The 18,283-nt window shown below is 40.7% G+C and overlaps 1 protein-coding gene and 1 pseudogene across 1 annotated transcript in view; one reads left to right on the forward strand and one right to left on the reverse strand.

The window, feature by feature from the left end:
* The window catches only part of ANKRD55 (ankyrin repeat domain 55), a 369,279-nt gene that overhangs the window by 250,614 nt on the left and 100,382 nt on the right, over positions 1-18,283 (reverse strand). The window lies entirely within an intron of this gene.
* LOC113255423 (U6 spliceosomal RNA) lies at positions 17,840-17,940 on the forward strand (annotated as a pseudogene).

Genomic DNA, 18,283 nt, shown 5'->3' on the forward strand with positions numbered 1-18,283 from the left:
TTAAAATCAATTTTTGAATGAAGTTGCAGCGATATAAACAGATTCATGAGAGAGGTAGTTTTCACACCAGCTATCTTTGTGACCTCCCACAAGAGACAAACTCTTTGGGGATTAATTTCATTATCTGTGAACTTCAAGGGTTAGACAAGGTGGTCTCTTATGGGAGCTATTAAACTCTGTGGTCCTGAGTAGTGTCATTGAGTTATCTTATGTTGCTTTAACCTTTTAGACAAAAACTATTTGAAAGACCTAGAGGAATGAGACCCATGACTTTGTTTCTTCTTGTGTCTCCATCCTTCTCATCTTCCCAGCAAAAAAAGCAGCACGCCAAATACAGTAGATGCTTAGCAAATTAATGACCGAGTGATCAGGCACTACCACCAATTGAACTGCTTGTGGATAGATTTGGAATAATCATTTCCATGTCTCGCTCACATTTAGCTTCTTGAATGCTCATTTCCTAAGAAGCTCTATACTTCTTATGGTTAAGGAATTGAAGCACCCCTTCCTGATTCCATTCTCTGTGACGGAGCTATGTGGTTTTTATCAACCAACTGGATTATTTTGTATTATAAAGTATGGTTTATCAGAATAAGTAATATGCTCCTTAAATTTGTTTTGTCAATATGTATTTTTTAGTCCTTTGGAAACTCTGGAACCCTGAGGGACTCAAATCCTTTCATGGAAATCAGTCAAAACATGCTTGGAAGTATTTGTCTTTAATGAATATGAAAGCATTTTGTAAAAGTCATGCTTTTTTTCTGCTCTGTGATTGTGGACAAAATGCAGAGCCCTGGATCATGACTGAACAATGGGTTATAATAAGGTGGATAACCTTGCAACAGAGCAAAACCAGCAAAGGCCTTGTCAGATGGTCCAGAGTGCAAATCACATTCAGCCTCACTAGCTATGTGGCCTTAGGGTTGTCATCAAACCTCTCTGGGCCCCAAGTTAATTATATTTTCTTCACAGTGCTATTACAAAATTTTAAAAAGTGTATGTAATATGTCTGTCATGTGTTAATTCTCAACTATGGACATTGTTAGTATTATTACCCATGCAGTGATGTTGAGAATATAAAAGACATTCAAATGGTGAGCTGAACACAAAGCCACATGGAAGAAGGCAAGCACAGCCTGGACTAGGTATTAGGGCTACCCTCTAGCTTCCATAAAGCTAGCTAAGTGGAATCGCCTGATTGCAACTAAGCAGACACAATCTCCAGGGGTTTATGTTGAAACCAGTCATACCTTAAAACTGTCGATTAAAAAAATCTTCACTGTCTCCTGGTGTAATCTCTAGGCCAAAAATATTATCTGGATATTCACGCACAGGCACATGCAGTATGTTGGTCTCCTTGTCTTTTACCCCATATAAACTACAAGCTCTGTATCCCTTCCTCTCTATCCCAACCCTGCCTTGGCTCTGGCTCTACTGCTTTTTTGCTGGATTCCTGCACTTGCCTTTTTTCCAGTCTCAATCCTTACAAGCACTTGTTAATCCTGCTGCTGCCAGAGTAATGGCTCCACTGCCTCCCTATTGTCTAAATGATAAATAATATTCTTCTGTAGTCCATACAAAATCCACCATCATTTCTCCCATCCACTTCCAGCCTAACCTTCTATCGCCTCTTGCCAACATCTCCCCCAAGCCAAACTCTAGTTCCCTAAGAATACTGATCTATCTATATGCCCCAAACACTCCATGTTCTGTATTGCACATACAGTTAGTTCCTCCTGGCTAGAATGCCCTCCACTAACTTGTTCACTTGAGAAACATGTGCTGAGCTTTCATGAAGCCTTTCCTGACTCCTTTACTTGGCTTAAGCGCTCCCCTATCTACCCTATGCTCACCCCATCCTCCACACCAATCTTGCTAAAGCTATTGCCTTATTGCAGTGTAATGGTTTGCCCGTTAGTTCTCCCAGAACTGGGGTATAAGGACCTTGCAAGGCTTTTTGCTAATAAGAACTACATGTATTTCCATATTTGTGTCCCTAGGACCTAGCACAACATCTGGCATATAGTAGGTGTTCAGTTAATGATGGTAATCATTTAGGTATCAGTTAGAAATGAGTTTTGCTACAAGTGATAGAATGGTAGACTAGGAGTAGCTTGAAAAAATAATAAGTTATTTTCCACAGATAACAAGACTTCAGGAAGCAGGTGATTACTAGAGTTTATTATCAATGTTCACAGATGCGACTGGAGGCGTTGGCGCTTACCTTCTTTCAATCTACCCTCAACACAACAGCCAGAGTGATCTTGTTAAAATATAAGTCAGACCACATCACATCTCTATTCACAACTCTAGAATGATATGCTCAGAGGAACATCAAAGCCCTTATGTTAGCATTTGAGGCCCCAAATGTATGTCTGCTTTTCTTTTCTCTATAGTACTTATCACTATGTGACATACTATATCTTTCACTTTTTATATAGCATATACTATCTTTCTCTCCTGACACCACTAAGATGCAAACTTCAAGGAGGCAAAGGATTTTATATGTTTTGTTCACTTCTATATCTCTAGAAACTAAAACAGTTCCTGGCACATAGTGGACACTCAATAAATATTAGTTGAATAAATAAACAAAAGGATCCTCAAGTGAAACCACAAATGAGAAAGAAGAAATAACCAACACTACAGAAATACAAACAATTACAAGAGATTATTATGAAAAACTATATGCCTACAAACTGGATAAATTCTTAGAAACATATAACCTCCCAGAAATGAAACAGGAAGAAACAGAAAATATGAACAGACTGATAACCAGCAATGAAATCTAATCAGTAATCATAAAACTCCCAACAAACAAAAGTCCAGGACCAGATGGCTTCACAGGCAAATTCTACCAAATATTTAAAGAGTTAATACCTATTCTTCTCAAACTACTTCAAAAAACAAAAAAGGAAGGAAAACTTCCAAACTCATTCTATGAGGCCAGCATTACCCTGATACCAAAACCAGATAAACACACCACAAAAAAAGAGAACTATAGGCCAGTATTTCTGAACATAGATGCAAAAATCCTCAATAAAATACTAACGAACTAAAACCAACAATGCATTAAAGAAATCATTCACCGTGATCAAATGGGATTTATTCCTGGGTTATAAGGGTGGTTTGATATTTGCAAATCAAAAAGAGAAAGGGTAAAAACTATATGATCATTTCAAAAGATGCAGAAAAAGCATTTGATAGGGGCGCCTGGGTGGCACAGCGGTTAAGCGTCTGCCTTCAGCTCAGGGCGTGATCCCGGTGTTATGGGATCGAGCCCCACATCAGGCTCCTCCGCTATGAGCCTGCTTCTTCCTCTCCCACTCCCTCCTGCTTGTGTTCCCTCTCTCGCTGGCTGTCTCTATCTCTGTCGAATGAATAAATAAATAAAATCTTTAAAAAAAAAAAAAAAGAAAAAGCATTTGACAAAGTACAACACCAATTCATGATAAAAACCCTCAACAAAGTAGGTTTAGAGGGAACATACCTGAATATAATAAAGGCCATCTATGAAAAAAACCACAGATAGCATTATCCTTAATGGGGAAAAACTGAAAGCTTTTCTCCTAAGATCAGGAAAAAGGGATGTCCATTGTCACCATTTTTACTCAACGTAGTAGAGAAAGAAAAGTACTGGAAGTCTTAGCCACAGCAATCAGATAACAAAAGGAAATAAAGGGAATCAGAATCAGGAAGAAGCAAAACTTTCACTATTTGCAGATGACATTATATATATATTACATATATATATATATATATATATATATATATATATATATATATATGTAATCTGAAAGAGGCCACCAAATGACAGACATATCCAATCAAAGGTTAATATCCAAAATATATGATACAACTCAACACCCAAAAAACAATCCAATAAAAAATGGGTAGAAGACATGAACAGACATTTCTACAAAGAAGACATCCAGACGGCCAACAGACATATGAAAAGATGCTCACCATCAGTCATTTTCAGGGAAATGCAAATCAAAACTACAGTGAGATATCACCTCACATCTGTCAGAATGGCTAAAATCAACAACGCAAGGAACAACAGGTGTTGGTGAGGACGTGGAGGAAAAGGAACCCTCGAGCACTGTTGATAGGAATGCAAACTGGTATAGTCACTGAGAAAAACAGTATGGAGATTTCTTACAAAGTTAAAAATAGAACTACCCTATGATCCAACAATCGCACTACTGGGTATTTATCCAAAGAATACAAAAACATTAATTCAAAGGAATACATTCACCCTGATGTTTATAGTAGCATTATCTACAATAGCCAAGATGCAGAAGCAGTCTAAGCATCCATCGATAGATGAATAGATAAAGAAGATGTGGTATATATGTACAATGGACTATTATTCAGCCATAAAGAAGACTGAAATCTTGCCATTTCCAATGACATGGGTGGAACTACAGAGTATAATGCTAAGTGAAATAAGTCAATCAGAGAAACACAAACACCATATGATTTCACTCATATGTGGAACATAAGAAACAAAACAAATAAGCAAGGGAAAAAAATAAAGCAAGACAAACCAAGAAACAGACTCTTAACTATAGAGAACAAATACCAGAGGGGAGGTGGGTTGGGGGGATGGAGTGAAATAGGTGAAGGGGATTAAGGAGGGCACTAGTCGTGATGAACACTGGGTGATATATGGAAGTGTTGAATCACTATATTATACACCTGAAACTGATATTACAGTATGTGCTAATGAGCTGGAATTAAAATAAAAATATACATATATATATATATATATATATATATATATATATATATATACACACACACACACATAAATGGATCTTCCTGTTCACTTTGCTTGGAGTCTTGGCTTTGTCTTCATCTTTGTTGCCTCTTTGGTTATTGCTTTCCCATGTCCAAGGCAGAAAGAAGAGGAGATAGGAAGAGTGGTGCCAAACATATGGGTCCCTTCTTAGCAGGAAAACAGTCCCAGCCTGACTCCAGCTTACATCTGACTGGCTCAGGTTATGTCATAAGCTTCTGCCGCAGTGAGTGAGGCTAGGAAAGCAAGGTGATAAGTGGGCATATTGCTTCCCTGAAGAAACCTGGGAAGAAGTGGAGGGTTGGATACAGAATAAGTAACTAATAGGGTCTGCTGTGAAACTGCTGAATGAAGACCCCAAGCCTTAAGAGTGGAAATGCACCACCTTCTCCATGAATCATCTTTGTATCTCATTCATTCTTTTCCCAGATGGCCTGGCCTCTGGCCACTGGATTAACATGAAAGCGGCAGGCAGTCTGTGGTCAGAAGCCCAGGGAGTTCATCAGAGATATTAGTGTCTGTTTCCTCGAATCTTACCAGATAGCCAGCATATTATAGTGTTCAAATGATTGTGTCTCTCAGGCTCATAGCATGGTTGGCCTTGTGCAGGCAAATAGCTCCTTCAGATCCTCTGAACTTCATCACCAATGATCAGCACTGTCCAGCCTCTGCATCCCCATACTGTACACTGATGAAGAAACTCTGGCAACAATTAAGGTGCCTAAGATGGGTCTAGTCACATAGAAATATTCATGCAACTAACATAACAAAATAAAAATTATTAAAAAAAATGTTCACACAATGTCCTCCAGGCTTGCTGTGTGGTTTCCCCGGAAATAAGAGCCTTCCTCTGACCAGTGTACCTGTGCTGCTCTACATCCTCCAGGAGGTAACTGAAACTCACTTCAACTAGGAGAGGAACTGTGTGATGCAATTTTGGGCCATGGTTCTCATGATATGTGTAGCAGAAGGCAGTCTAGGAAGAAAAGTCAAGTCGACAGAAGGTGCCAGGACCTTGAATGTTGAAGCTGGAAGCAAGGCATCATGATGAAATTCTCTTCAGTTATTCCAGGTCTTATCGTGATTCCATCATGACACTTGTCACTTTGTTCTTCACTAGGTTAAGGGCCCCATGAGGACAGTGACTGTGCCTATTATTTCTTTGTACCTCTAGCACCAGTGGTGGGTGTTCAACAAATGGGCACTGAATGAATGAATGAATGATTGATTGTCTGAAAATAGAATACGACTGGAGGGTGGGAGGGAGGGGCTCAAGGGAATTCCATGTAGGCTGTGGGCTGCACAGCACTTCTCCATAGCCTCTGCATTAAAATCAAAAGATTATACCCAACTTCAAGCTTATTTAACTTTTCTTTTCTACTTTTGCTGACCTAAGCTCATTAACTTCAAGATTTTTTGTCCATGGTTGCCATTGAAAAGAAAGGGGAAAAAAAATGCCAGATTGTCCACAGAATTTGAAAAGTTATCAAATAGTTTAATATCAAGGTAGGTCACTCACAGTACAAAAATTCCACTATTCTGTGATTCTCCCTTAGCTTTTTAATGTGAAAATATTCACCATTCAGGGGAAGAACCTTGATATAAGTGAGACTGTTAGTATAATCCCCAAACATCTCTAATTAAACATGATTTCATTTTAAAAGTAATTGTAGTGTGTTCAGCAGCTAATCTTCCTCTCATTTAATTAAAATATCTGTCATTTCCTCAGACGTGACATCTGAGCACAGAGAGTCCCAAACCTTGCTAAAAGAGAGAAGGCAGGGGCACCAAGGTGGTTCAGTCAGCTGAGCGTCTGGTTCTTAATTTAGGCTCAGGTCATGATCTCAGGGTTGTAAGATCAAGCCCTCCATCAGGCTCTGTGCTCAGCAGGGAGTCAGCTTGAGATTCTCTCTCCCTCAGCCCCTCCCCCCTTCTCTAAAATATATAAATAAATCTTTAAAAAAAATGAATAAATAAGAGAGGGAAGGCATTTTCCCTGTATCATGTCCTGGAGTATTTCCAGGGCTTATAATGGTAGAAAGAAGATCCTCTCCTGTCTCCTATGTCAGCCAGGGGCATTCTGTCCAGACTGTTCTCACACACTCCCACTCAAATGAACTGCATTTAAAGAGAATATGTTCTTAACCTGAACACACCATCTGATTTATAACATTTCTTTCCTGACCCCAAAATTAAGCAAGCAAGCAGGCAAGCAAACAAGGAAGAAAAGCTATAATTATAATCCTTCACAATCATGACCATCCTTAGCCTTGGGAAGTTTTTCAGTGAGGTGGAAGAAGAGAATTGCTTTTCAATTGCTGCCATGTGAGATATCCATGTGGCCACTGTCTCTGCTATTGCTTCTTTCTGCTGGAAGAGGTGCGGGAAAGAAAAGGTGCATATGAAGTCCCTGGCTACATAGGACTGTCCTATGTGATGTGATGCCACAATCTGGCTGCCTCTTACAGTACAGATTTTCATTCCAGGATAGCCCATTGTGCTGGCTGTTTTGGATGCAGCTTGGCATGAGCACAGAAAGTCCATACAGCCACCCACAACTTGATCTACTAGTTGTGAACGGAAACTTTTGAACACGTTCCACCACCTGCACAATGGTACCATTTATTACTTTCTTCTCAGGGGAAAACATTTGCTGTGTGAATAATACCAGGGACTTATGTAAGCCTCTTCATTTTCAGGGAGCTTTATGGGTGTCAGCAAATTCACACAACACCGTGGTAAGGTAGCAAGGCATTTTTATGCCTTCTTTACAGAGAGAGAAACCAGATCACAGCATCAGATTTTCCCAAGGCCAAATGGACAATAAGGGGCACGGACTCATTTCTAGAGAGACCCAAACTCTTCTGCTAGAGAGCACAATTTCCCAGTTACAGAAAGATTCCACAGGATTCTATCCTGAATCTAACACTTGAGGATAACTACTCTGACTTTCGACAGTTCTAATGTCGTCTCATTCTTTGGTTTTGTCCAGATGGACAAAAACGGAAAGACAAGATGGGGTATCCATATAGGATACTGTGGAGGTTTGTCATCTCTCATATACCTTGTTATTGAGGAATTTTCCAATCTATAATCACAGGATCATGGGGGAAGGTGCTAAGTATTCATAAAGCTCCATGAAGCAAAAAAAGAACTTTCCTACAATATAGGATGGATTTGTTGATTTTAATTGCTACTTAGGAGATTGAGAAAGAGTCTTCCTTATCAGCTCTGGGAACATGCTAAATGCCTCTGGAGTGGGTTGAATTGTGGCTTCCAAAAAAGTATGTACAAGTCCTAACCCTCATACCTATGACTGTGACCTTATTTGGCAAATGGGTCTTTGCAGGTGTAATTAAGTTAAGGATCTCAAGATGAGATCATCCTGGATTTGGGGTAGGCCTAAATCCAATGACAGGTGTCCTCATAAGATAAAGGCAGAGAGAGATCTGAGATACAGGCACACAGAAGAGAAGGCCATGTGAAGACAGAGGTAAAAACTGGAGTTATTCAGCTAAAAGCCAAGGGAATGTTGAGAGTTGCCAGCAGCCACCAGAAGCTAGGAGAAAGGCATGGAATGGATTCTCCCTTGGAGCCTACAGAAGAACCAACTCTGCCAACACCTTGATTTCAGGCTCTGGCCTCCAAAACTGTGAGAATAAATTTCTGTCTTTAAGCCACCTAGTTTGTGATAACTTGTAATAGCAGCCCTAGGACCCTAATACATCCTCCTCAGTTTCTTCTCCCAATCTTCAGAATCATATGAATTTTAACTCAATTCAAAGCTAAAAGGAGGGGCCCTGGGTGGCTCAGTCAGTTAAGGGTCTGACTCTTGATTTCAGCTCAGGTCATGATCTCAGGGTCATGAGATTGAGCCCTATGTTGGGCTCTGCACTGGGCATGGAGCCTGCTTAAGATTCTTTTTCTCCCTCTGCCCCTGCCCCACGCACACGCTCGCTCTCGCTCACTCCAAAAAGAAAGAGAAAGAAAGAAAGAAAGAAAGAAAGAAAGAAAGAAAGAAAGAAAGAAAGAAAGAAAAGAAAAGAAATAAAGAAAAGAAAAGAAAAAGCAGCTAAATACATACACTGACAAATCTTTATGTGTGTGTGTGTGTGTGTGTGTGTGCGTGCGCTAGTGTTAGAGGGTATTAAAATTCTAAAATGGTTGAAAATTACTCTCCTAGATAACTAATATTAGTGAATGAAGAATTGGATTATCTCGACTTACTCCACTGTGAAAGTAAAAGGGACAACATGAAGAGAAGAAAAATCAAGAACCAGTGGAGTGAATTCAAATTCTGATCACAAAGCAATAGTTTTCATACTTTATCTTCTCCAGGCCACTGCCCCAAGGAACAGTGAAGCCTTTAAAAATAATAAGGTTATAATTATTATTAACTTAGTAAAAATTTATTATACAAATTCAACTATTACAGAAATTCATAATGTAGAAACTATCAACCTCCAATACTGCACACCTTCCTCTTTTCTCTCTAAATATATGAGCAATCTCTGTCTCGCTCCCCAACGGAGAGAGGGTCAGCAGGATAGCCTGGTGTCTACTAGATTTTTTGGCCTAATTTAGTTGGATGAAAGGAATGCTTGCTGAGTGGTCCTGAATATAAGTCCTGTTTCTTGCAAACCTTGGGTCAGGCACAGAACTCTGAGTAAAGATATCTGATGTGAGATTACATTTTTAGTTAGAACACAGATTGATATACTTTTCCTATAAAGGGCTAGATAGTAAATATCTTAGGTTTTGTGGGCTATACAGTCTCTGTTGCAACTAAAGTCTGCTAATACAGTAGAAAAGCAGTCATAAATGATATGCACATGAATGACCATGGCTTTTTTATTACTATTTTATTGCTGCATGGCAAATGACCACAAACTTAGTGGCTTAAAACAACACTCATTTATTAATTCTAGTTCTATATAGGTCAGATGTCTAGGTGGGCTTAGCTGAGTTCTTCACTTAGGGTCTGACAGGCCTGACAGGAAGGTGTTGGCCAGAGGAGCTCTAATCTACAGGCCTGGGGAAGAATTTGCTTCCACACTCACTCAGGGTATTAGAAGAATCCTGCTCCTTGGGGTTGTAAGATCAATATCGCAGCTTCCTTGCTGCATGTCAATGGGGGCCATTCTCAGTTCTCCGGGGCCTCTCTCAGGTCTCTCATGGTCTGTTCATAATATGAATGTTTGCTCTCTTCCAGACCAGGTGGAAGACATCTCTCTAACTTTCTCTTCTACTCCCAGCCAGGGAGAACTCTTTACTTGTAAAGGGCTCATATGATTAGCTTAGGCCCATCTGAGTAATTTCTCCAAAGACTAACCCAAAGTCAGCAGATTGGTAACCTTAACTACACCTGCAAAAATCCCTCTTACCATACAATGTAACCTAATCACAGGAGTGAAACCTCATTATATTCACAATTTTTGCCTACACTCAAAGGAAGGAGATTATATAAGGGGGTACATCACTGGGGGTCATTTTAGATTCTGCCTACCACAGCTGTGTTCTACTACAGCTTTCTTTACAGACACTGAAGGCTGAATTGAGTAAAATGTTCACATCTAACAACTATTATACTTTTTAATTCTTTTTCAACCATTTAAAAATATACAAACTACTCTAAATTTGTAAGGTTGTATAAAAACAGGCAGAGGACTGGATGTGGTGCAGGACCTGTGGTTTGCCGACGTCTGGTCTGGGTTAGAGGATCACATAAACAAACCTTACAGTAACACCAAAAGACTCATTTTCATAATATCCCACAGAGTGCCTTCTTCACAGAAGGTATTCAATGAGGGCATGAATGAACAAATACTGGGTTCCAGAAAAGACTGGGGACATAAAATGCACCCCAAAAGTCCTGCTACAGAGTCCACTGCTGTGAGTAGAGTAAAAACAGTTCTACTTTTGAATATGAGACTAGGCATGACCTAGGGGAGGCCCAGGTGGCCCAGAGCTCAGACAGGAGCACCACTGCCCTTGGGCTCCAAAGTGAAAGCACTGCTATTACAAGGGTTATGTAAGTTAAAGTCTACCTGGCACACTTTATCTGATCACTGGGCTAAAAAGCCAAGAAAAATTCAGCAGTCTCTCTCTCAGATGTTGGGCTTTGAATCAGGGTTTGGGTCTCCTTAATGACTGGCAGGCTTATCTGGTTGGGGAACAGTGCCATAGTGTAACCGAATGTCATTGCATTTCTTGGTAAATGAATGAGGTGGGAATGGCTTCAACCATGCTGTGAGTTGAATGCATAGAAAACACAGAGCCAAAGAGAAAACTTAGCACTGCTGGGTGAGATCTCTTATCCATCCCAGCATTTTCTAAGTGGATATATTCCCTGGGATGATGGGAAGAATCCGAATATTGTCTAATATGCAGAGGAACAGTATTCACTCTGGAAAATCTGGGAGAAAGAGTTCCAGTCCATAAACTACACAGAACCCCAGATTCACAGAATGTCAGGATATGAAGGGATCTGAGGGACCACCTGCTTCAACTCTCATGTGTGGGAAGAAACCAAGTCTCAAGACATTAAATTACTTTCCCAAAAGTCCCAGACTAGTTGGTAAGAACTTAGGAAGAGCCTATTTATTGTGATTCCCAACAAAATACTATTTGTGCTCCATCTTCTCTTCTTCATTTGTCCCAGGCTCTCACACGTTTGTGCTGGTTAGCATTTTGACCAGACTTGTGCCAGAGAGCATTGTTCCTTGCTGCTCCTCCCACTGTCACAGTACCTCCCTGGGCTACTGTTACTTTTTACCTTGTATTTTAGAATCCTGAAGAAGGGGCTCTCTGCCTAGATTTTCTTAGGTCCTTCTTTCCTGGTTGCGGTTTTACAAAACACATCCAGGCTGCTAGTAAAGAATCAGAGCCTTGAGTGCAGCCTGGTTTGGTTTGCAGAGAGTCTAGTTGAGGTCAGAACAATCCTTGCATTAAATATCAATATCCAAAATATTTATTTCTAATTTATGTATTTGTATTTCTAATTTATGGCTCAATTTTCCTTAAAATGGAGAGGTCTGATTGCTCTGTGCCACCTTAGCAATACCCTAAATCTTTGGAGAATATGCTTCTTGTTTGATCCCCTAGCAGTGAGGGACATCTTTCCTTGTTCAACCTGTCCCTAGTGTCTTAGGACCCCCTGGGGTTTCTCCCCCATTCCATGTACTGAGCCCCAACCCCAGGCCTCCTGTACGTCAGCTTTTGAGACCATAATGTAGGAGTCTTAAGTGCTGAGCTCCCACCAGGGAACTCTCTGGACTGCAATTCTCCAAAATCCTTCTTCTCTTTTGCAAGGCTTCAGGATGGCTCAGGCAGGATCTCAAATGGTTTCTGTGCCAGTGGTGCCCAACCTCCTTTTCTACCTCTTGTATTCCTTGGTCCCACTTGCTATCCCTCCATAGTATGACAGGAAGGTCATAACCTTTCATCAGCACAGGGTCCTTCCAGCTACCAAAATTATGTTCAGTTGTCCTCACCTTTCCCTTTATCAACTATGAGGATGTGGAGATTTTTGTTACATTTGGCACTGCTCACTGGGCTTTCTCTTCCTTTCACTGTTAAAACTCACTTGTTAGATCTGCCTTGCTATGATTTTGATACTGTCTCCTGTGTCACCACTTTTATACAACTCACTCTTTTTGCCCTCAGAGCCACTGCTCATGAAGACTGTGGGACTAGCATCCCTGGGTAGCTTCAGAGGGCCCTGCACAACTGACATCATGAGGTCACCTACAGAGAGCTTCCTCTCTGCTAAGAGTTCCAGGAATCAACCCTGCTGTTTGCTTGCTCAGGTGGGGCCTCTGCCCCCACCCCCAACCCAGGGCACCATCAGTGGGGATTAGGAAGCAGCCTCTGTCCCCCATCCCGCCCCACATGTATCACAGATATTTCTTGAGGAAAACTACTTCAGCCTCATGGCTACCAACTCTGAAGGTCCTAGGACCCCCATTCTGAGGCTCTTTGCTGGACTCACTGTCCTCAATCCTCTTTCTCATTCCATTTTCCAAGGACAACTGCATTCATGCAATGAAAGCAATGCCTGCATTGTTGAAGCCATGGCTGTCTTCACACATAGCACTGATCTTTCTCTTCCAGATCCTATAACATGGGTCCTGAATATTCTGCTCCTACCTTAGCAGGAGGACTCCTGTCTCAGTTCAACCTACAGGAGAGATACAGGCATTTCCTGTTATTATTTTTGGCCAGAAGTGTTTTGAGCCTTTTAAAAAAATAATTTTCCTCTTTCAAAAACAAAAATGCTGGGGCGCCTGGGTGGCACAGAGGTTAGGCATCTGCCTTCGGCTCAGGGCGTGATCCCGTCGTTACGGGATCGAGCCCCACATCAGGCTCCTCCGCTATGAGCCTGCTTCTTCCTCTCCCACTCCCCCTGCTTGTGTTCCCTCTCTCGCTGACTGTCTCTATCTCTGTCGAATAAATAAATAAAATCTTTAAAAAAATGCTATGTGCTCAACCATCCAGCAAAATCTTGACATGACCCTCCTAGGGAGATGAGACCCTGTCCCTATCACGTGCTCCCTCAGAAGGCACCCTCCCTGATATAGACCCCCTCCAGCTAAGAGAATTTGTCAAACTTTACTTTGTTTGCTTATGTTACAGGAATAGCAGACTTATATTGGTTCCCAAGTTATGAAATTCTACTATAATATGAAACAGCCTTTTTTTTCCAAAGTATACATATATTTCCTTCTAGAAATGCTGATACACATCCATAGGAACTTTATCCATTTGAAAACCAATGCTATAAAATGTCAGGGGAACAAAGAGAAGGTATAAAGGCCACACAAAGAACAATTCTGTGGAACCCAGAGAGAAAAAGAAAAGGGTCCCATCATGAAAATAGCTTTTTGAATGCTTTTCTTGTCAAACGGTGTTCTCAGAAATGGGTATATGTTCTGTCTCAACCTGCACGCCATACCCGTTAGGTTAGAAATAGCATATCTCTGCGTGTTATGCAATATATTACCCAAATGAAAATAGTTTTCACCCCAACTCCAGAAAAGTCCTGCTTTATAAATTTCTTGTTTCTCATGCAATGTGTTCAATATGACCTTCTCCTATACCAGCTCATCAATTCTGTCAATTGCCATTACTAGATCCTTCAGAAGCAAGGCAAAGACCTCCAATCCACAGAGCCCGACTATAGGCATATGTATGAACTCAGAGCCTCCAGCTAGGAGCAAGGAAGGGCTATATGTGTATATTTTCGGTGTGGGAAGTGGGACCTGGTGGAATCCCAGAGATCACAGGTTGCAGGGCTCTCTTTGAACATGATCATTTTTAAACTCTGCCTCTCCCTGAGCAATAATGAGGTCGGAGACACAACATAACCCCAGGGAATGAACAGGCACAGGCTTCAATCGCTCCAGCTACCAGAGGCAAGGAAAGAATACCAATATGACAACTCCACAGACATAAGGTACAAGGGGTCATTACCCAGGCTGGTCAACTCTGCATGGTCTAATCTGCCTTGGCCCCATAAAGCACCAGTGTATAGTTTAACACAGCTGGACCTACTCTTCAGAAACACATTGCAATGGCTAAGGTTGTGCTAACCTGAAAGAAAAGAAGAAAAAGAGATGGTTTTATTGGCTCCCTTTCATGCCAACAGGATTTAATGAAAAAGAAACAGAGTGCTTAGTCATTTTTTAATGCCCCCAAACCTTAATATGTATCCAGGATATTTGGGGTTCTATTTAGTATTTGGTTTGAGTTTTAATTATTTTAGTAATAGGCAAAGTAAAAGCTGAGTAAATCACATGCATTAAAGTCCTGAAAACCTTTCCCAACCTAAAAATAGTCAATAACGTTTAGCCTACATTTTACATGAGGAAAAACAAATGTTCCAATGAAGCGTCCCAAATTCTTCGATGAATCAGAGATAAGAAGCTCCCACCAGCAACTTCAGTGTCACTAGCCCAATTTAGCAGTTTGGCCTTGGCAGCAGTCCCACTGACAGGACAGAGGACTCTTTGGGAAGACAGGCAATTTGAAATGTGAGTGTTATTTATAAATTATCTCCAGATGGTCCAGTTCCTACAATTCCTAAATCGCTCAGATTTTCAGAGTGGAAATTTTAATCATAGACATTTGAGGTCAATTTGGTCTAAGCTGGGGACAATTTTGAGAACTCAAATGACAAAAAAAGGCAAAAGAGTCTCCTGCTCAGGAGACTTGTCCTTGCTTGTGGTGTCTTAGTTAATAACCATTTGCATTCTGCTTTACAGTTCTCAAAGCCCTTTTCTCAGACTCTCAGAGAGGCCTTGCCCTTTGCACCTGGGAGGAACTGCTGAAAATATCCTCTAGGGAAAGAACCAAACTGAATAGTTAATTTACTGTTAGAGCATCTCCCTCTTTCCCTCTCTCTCTCTTTCTCTCTCCCCCTCTAGCACAGGATAGGTATTAGAATTCCAACGCTATCTGTTTGTCTTAAGTACTTCCCCACATCAGGTGGTAGGTCTGATCTATACTTGGCCATCTCCACTGCTCTCCCCCACACCTCCCTCCCTCTGCTTCCTCCTTTCATTCGCCCTTTCTCAATCCCTTCTCCTTCCCTTCTTTTCTCTTCATTTCTCCCTCTATCCTTCCATTGTTCTTCCCATTACTTCTTCCATTTATCCAACAATTGCTTATTAAGCCCTTACTATGTGCCAGGCATGGGGGTGGGTGCTGATTGGAGGTCAAAACATACTTTCTTCAGATGCCAGTAGACAAAAAAATAGGAACTGAGTCCTCCCTCATCATTGAGCTTTGCAGAATCACATCAATTCCAGCACATAAGAGTCCATGTACGCCAAAGAAAAAAAACCTTACCATTTCTACTTCTACCAATGATGAATTCAAGGCTCTGAGGAAAGATGATCTGCCCAAGATTATAAAATTACAAATGAAGTTGGAAAGGGGACAGCTCTTAGGCCTCCAGACACATTGGCCATGATCTTCTGCATATATTTTTGGTTTAGCCGAGGAAGAAAGAACAGACAGAGGGATGGTCATGTGTTACAGGCCTATTCAACGGACCACAGCTGAAGGAATGGCTTTGAATCATAGACAATGCTTGGCTCAAAGCAGGCATTGAGACTTTAGAATAAGTGATCCAGAGGATCATTAAGAAGGGGTGTTCATTATTGCTCAGTTTCATCGCTTGTATGGATAAAATACATAAAAACTGGACAAGAACAGTTTACCTAAAGAAAAAATGACTGAGACAGCAAGGAAATCATAGGAATACAGGTAATATAGGTATGTTATTCATTTGGAAGGCTAACAGTTGGCATCATACATGCTTGTATAATTGATTTACAAATTAATTCTCTAGGAAGAATAATACAGTGGTTATTCTAGCAATGATGATTGCCACAGATACAAGAATGCAATAATGAAGAAAGTAGGACAAAGAGAGGTAGCCCAGGGGCTTTCAAACTCTAGCACACATCAAAATTACCTAGAAGGCTTGTTAAGACATGCATTGATAAATATGCTCACCCCCAGAGTTTCTGATTTAGTAGGTGTGGGGTAGGGCCTGAGGATTTGCATTCTGGTACATTCCCAGGTGAAAACTGATGCTGCCCCTCCATCTGGGAGCACAGTGAGAATCCTGAGTTAGAGACCCACTTGGGGAAGAGCATGAAAGGGCATGGCATGGGCAAAGATGGGTACAAGAGGCACATGGCTGAATGTAGTGGGCATCCGGTGTCAGGGACTTTGAAAAAGGATGTGGATGAGGTTGTAGAGAACTCTGAGAGCCAAGAGAGGGAAGGGAAATGAAGGGAAGGGAAGGGAAGGGAAGGGAAGGGAAGGGAAGGGAAAAAGAAAGAGGAAGGAAGGAAGGAAGGAAGGAAGGAAGGAAGGAAGGAAGGAAGGAAGGAAGGAAGGAAGAAAGAAAGGAAGGAAGGAAAAATTTTCTAAAGCAATAGAGAGACATTAAATGTTTTGATGAGAAGCAGAGTGGATGTCACAACATGTGTTTCAAAAGATAACTAGTGACAAGGTGTGGGGTTTGGGTCTCTTTGAAAGCAGGTAAATTTGGGCAGAATCTGTGGCTATTCTGTATAATTTCATGATACAGTAAACTGAGAGATAAATTAAGTGAAATGATACAAAATAAATGGAAATAATTTTTTAAAACTCCAGTATTATAATCTAATGGCAAAATGCTATTGATTTATTCCTAAAATATATTTTAATTTAAGCAATATATATACTTTTTATTAAGATTTTAGAAATTACAAAAAAGGAGAGGAAAAAAATCAGTCTTCCATACTCCCACCACCTCCACAGAACCTCTAGTAATTTTTTTAAAGATTTATTTCTTTTTAAGTTTATTTATTTATTTTTTTAGTCATCTCTACACCCAACGTGGAGCTTGAACTCAAGACCCCACGATCAAGAGTCACATGCTCTTCCAACTGAGCAAGCCAGGCACCCCAACCAATAGTGATTTTTTAGTGTATTATCTCTATTGTCTCTTCATCTTCTTTATGCCCAAGAGTATTTTGCTGTGTTGTGACCACACTACAGATAAAAGTTTTTTCCTACCTTATTTTATACACATTATTTTCTTAAGTCATTGTAAGTTTTTGCTAAACACAACAATCACCAAACACATATGCTATAGCAGATACTGCTGTTTACCTGTCTAATAGTCCTATTCCAGATTGTCCCTGCTGGCTGAATCCAATATTTTTCAGTCCACACCTCTGTTATTTGACGTAAGTAAATCTTCATTAATTAATAAAACAGTCAAGGTAGTTCTCTCTTACCAGTAACTGACGTAACGGCTTTCTTTCAGAAAGCAGCAACGTTTTTTACTTTGACAGTCGAAGTTCTCGGTGACTGTAGTAGTTTGAAAAATAGACCCCAGAGCTATCAGGTCCTAATCCCTGGACCTGTAATGTCACCTTATTTGGAAAATGGGCCTTTCCAGATGAAAGTTAAGTTAAGGATCTTGCTGGATTATCTGGGTGGCGCTAACTGCCATTATCAGTAACCTTTTAAGAGAGAGGACTACCACAGCACACACACCAAAAATGGAATCCTATGGAGAAGATAGCATGGCCCCGCACAAAAATGACAAGCACATTTGTGAAAAGTTTCACATTTAAAAGAGAGAGGCAGGCAAAGGGAGATTTACACAGGCACACAAAGGAGAAGGTGATATGAAAATAGAGCAGAGACATTTGAAGACTGGACTGAGGTGGCCACATGCCAAGGAACGCCAACAACCCCCAGAAGGTGGAAGAGACAAGGAATGGATTTCCCTCTAGAATCTCCAGAGGCAGCACAGCCCTATCAATGCCTTAATCTCAGCCCAGTGATACTGATTTTGGACTTGTGGACTCCAGAATTGTGACAGAATAAATTTCCATTGTTTTATATTACCAAGTGACCTACTCTAAATCCTTTTTGAAACGTTCTGCTCCAGTTCTTGTCAATAAGACATGGTCT

The sequence above is a fragment of the Ursus arctos genome, unplaced genomic scaffold, assembly GCF_023065955.2.
Source record: "Ursus arctos isolate Adak ecotype North America unplaced genomic scaffold, UrsArc2.0 scaffold_5, whole genome shotgun sequence".
Classification (NCBI taxonomy): domain Eukaryota; kingdom Metazoa; phylum Chordata; class Mammalia; order Carnivora; family Ursidae; genus Ursus; species Ursus arctos.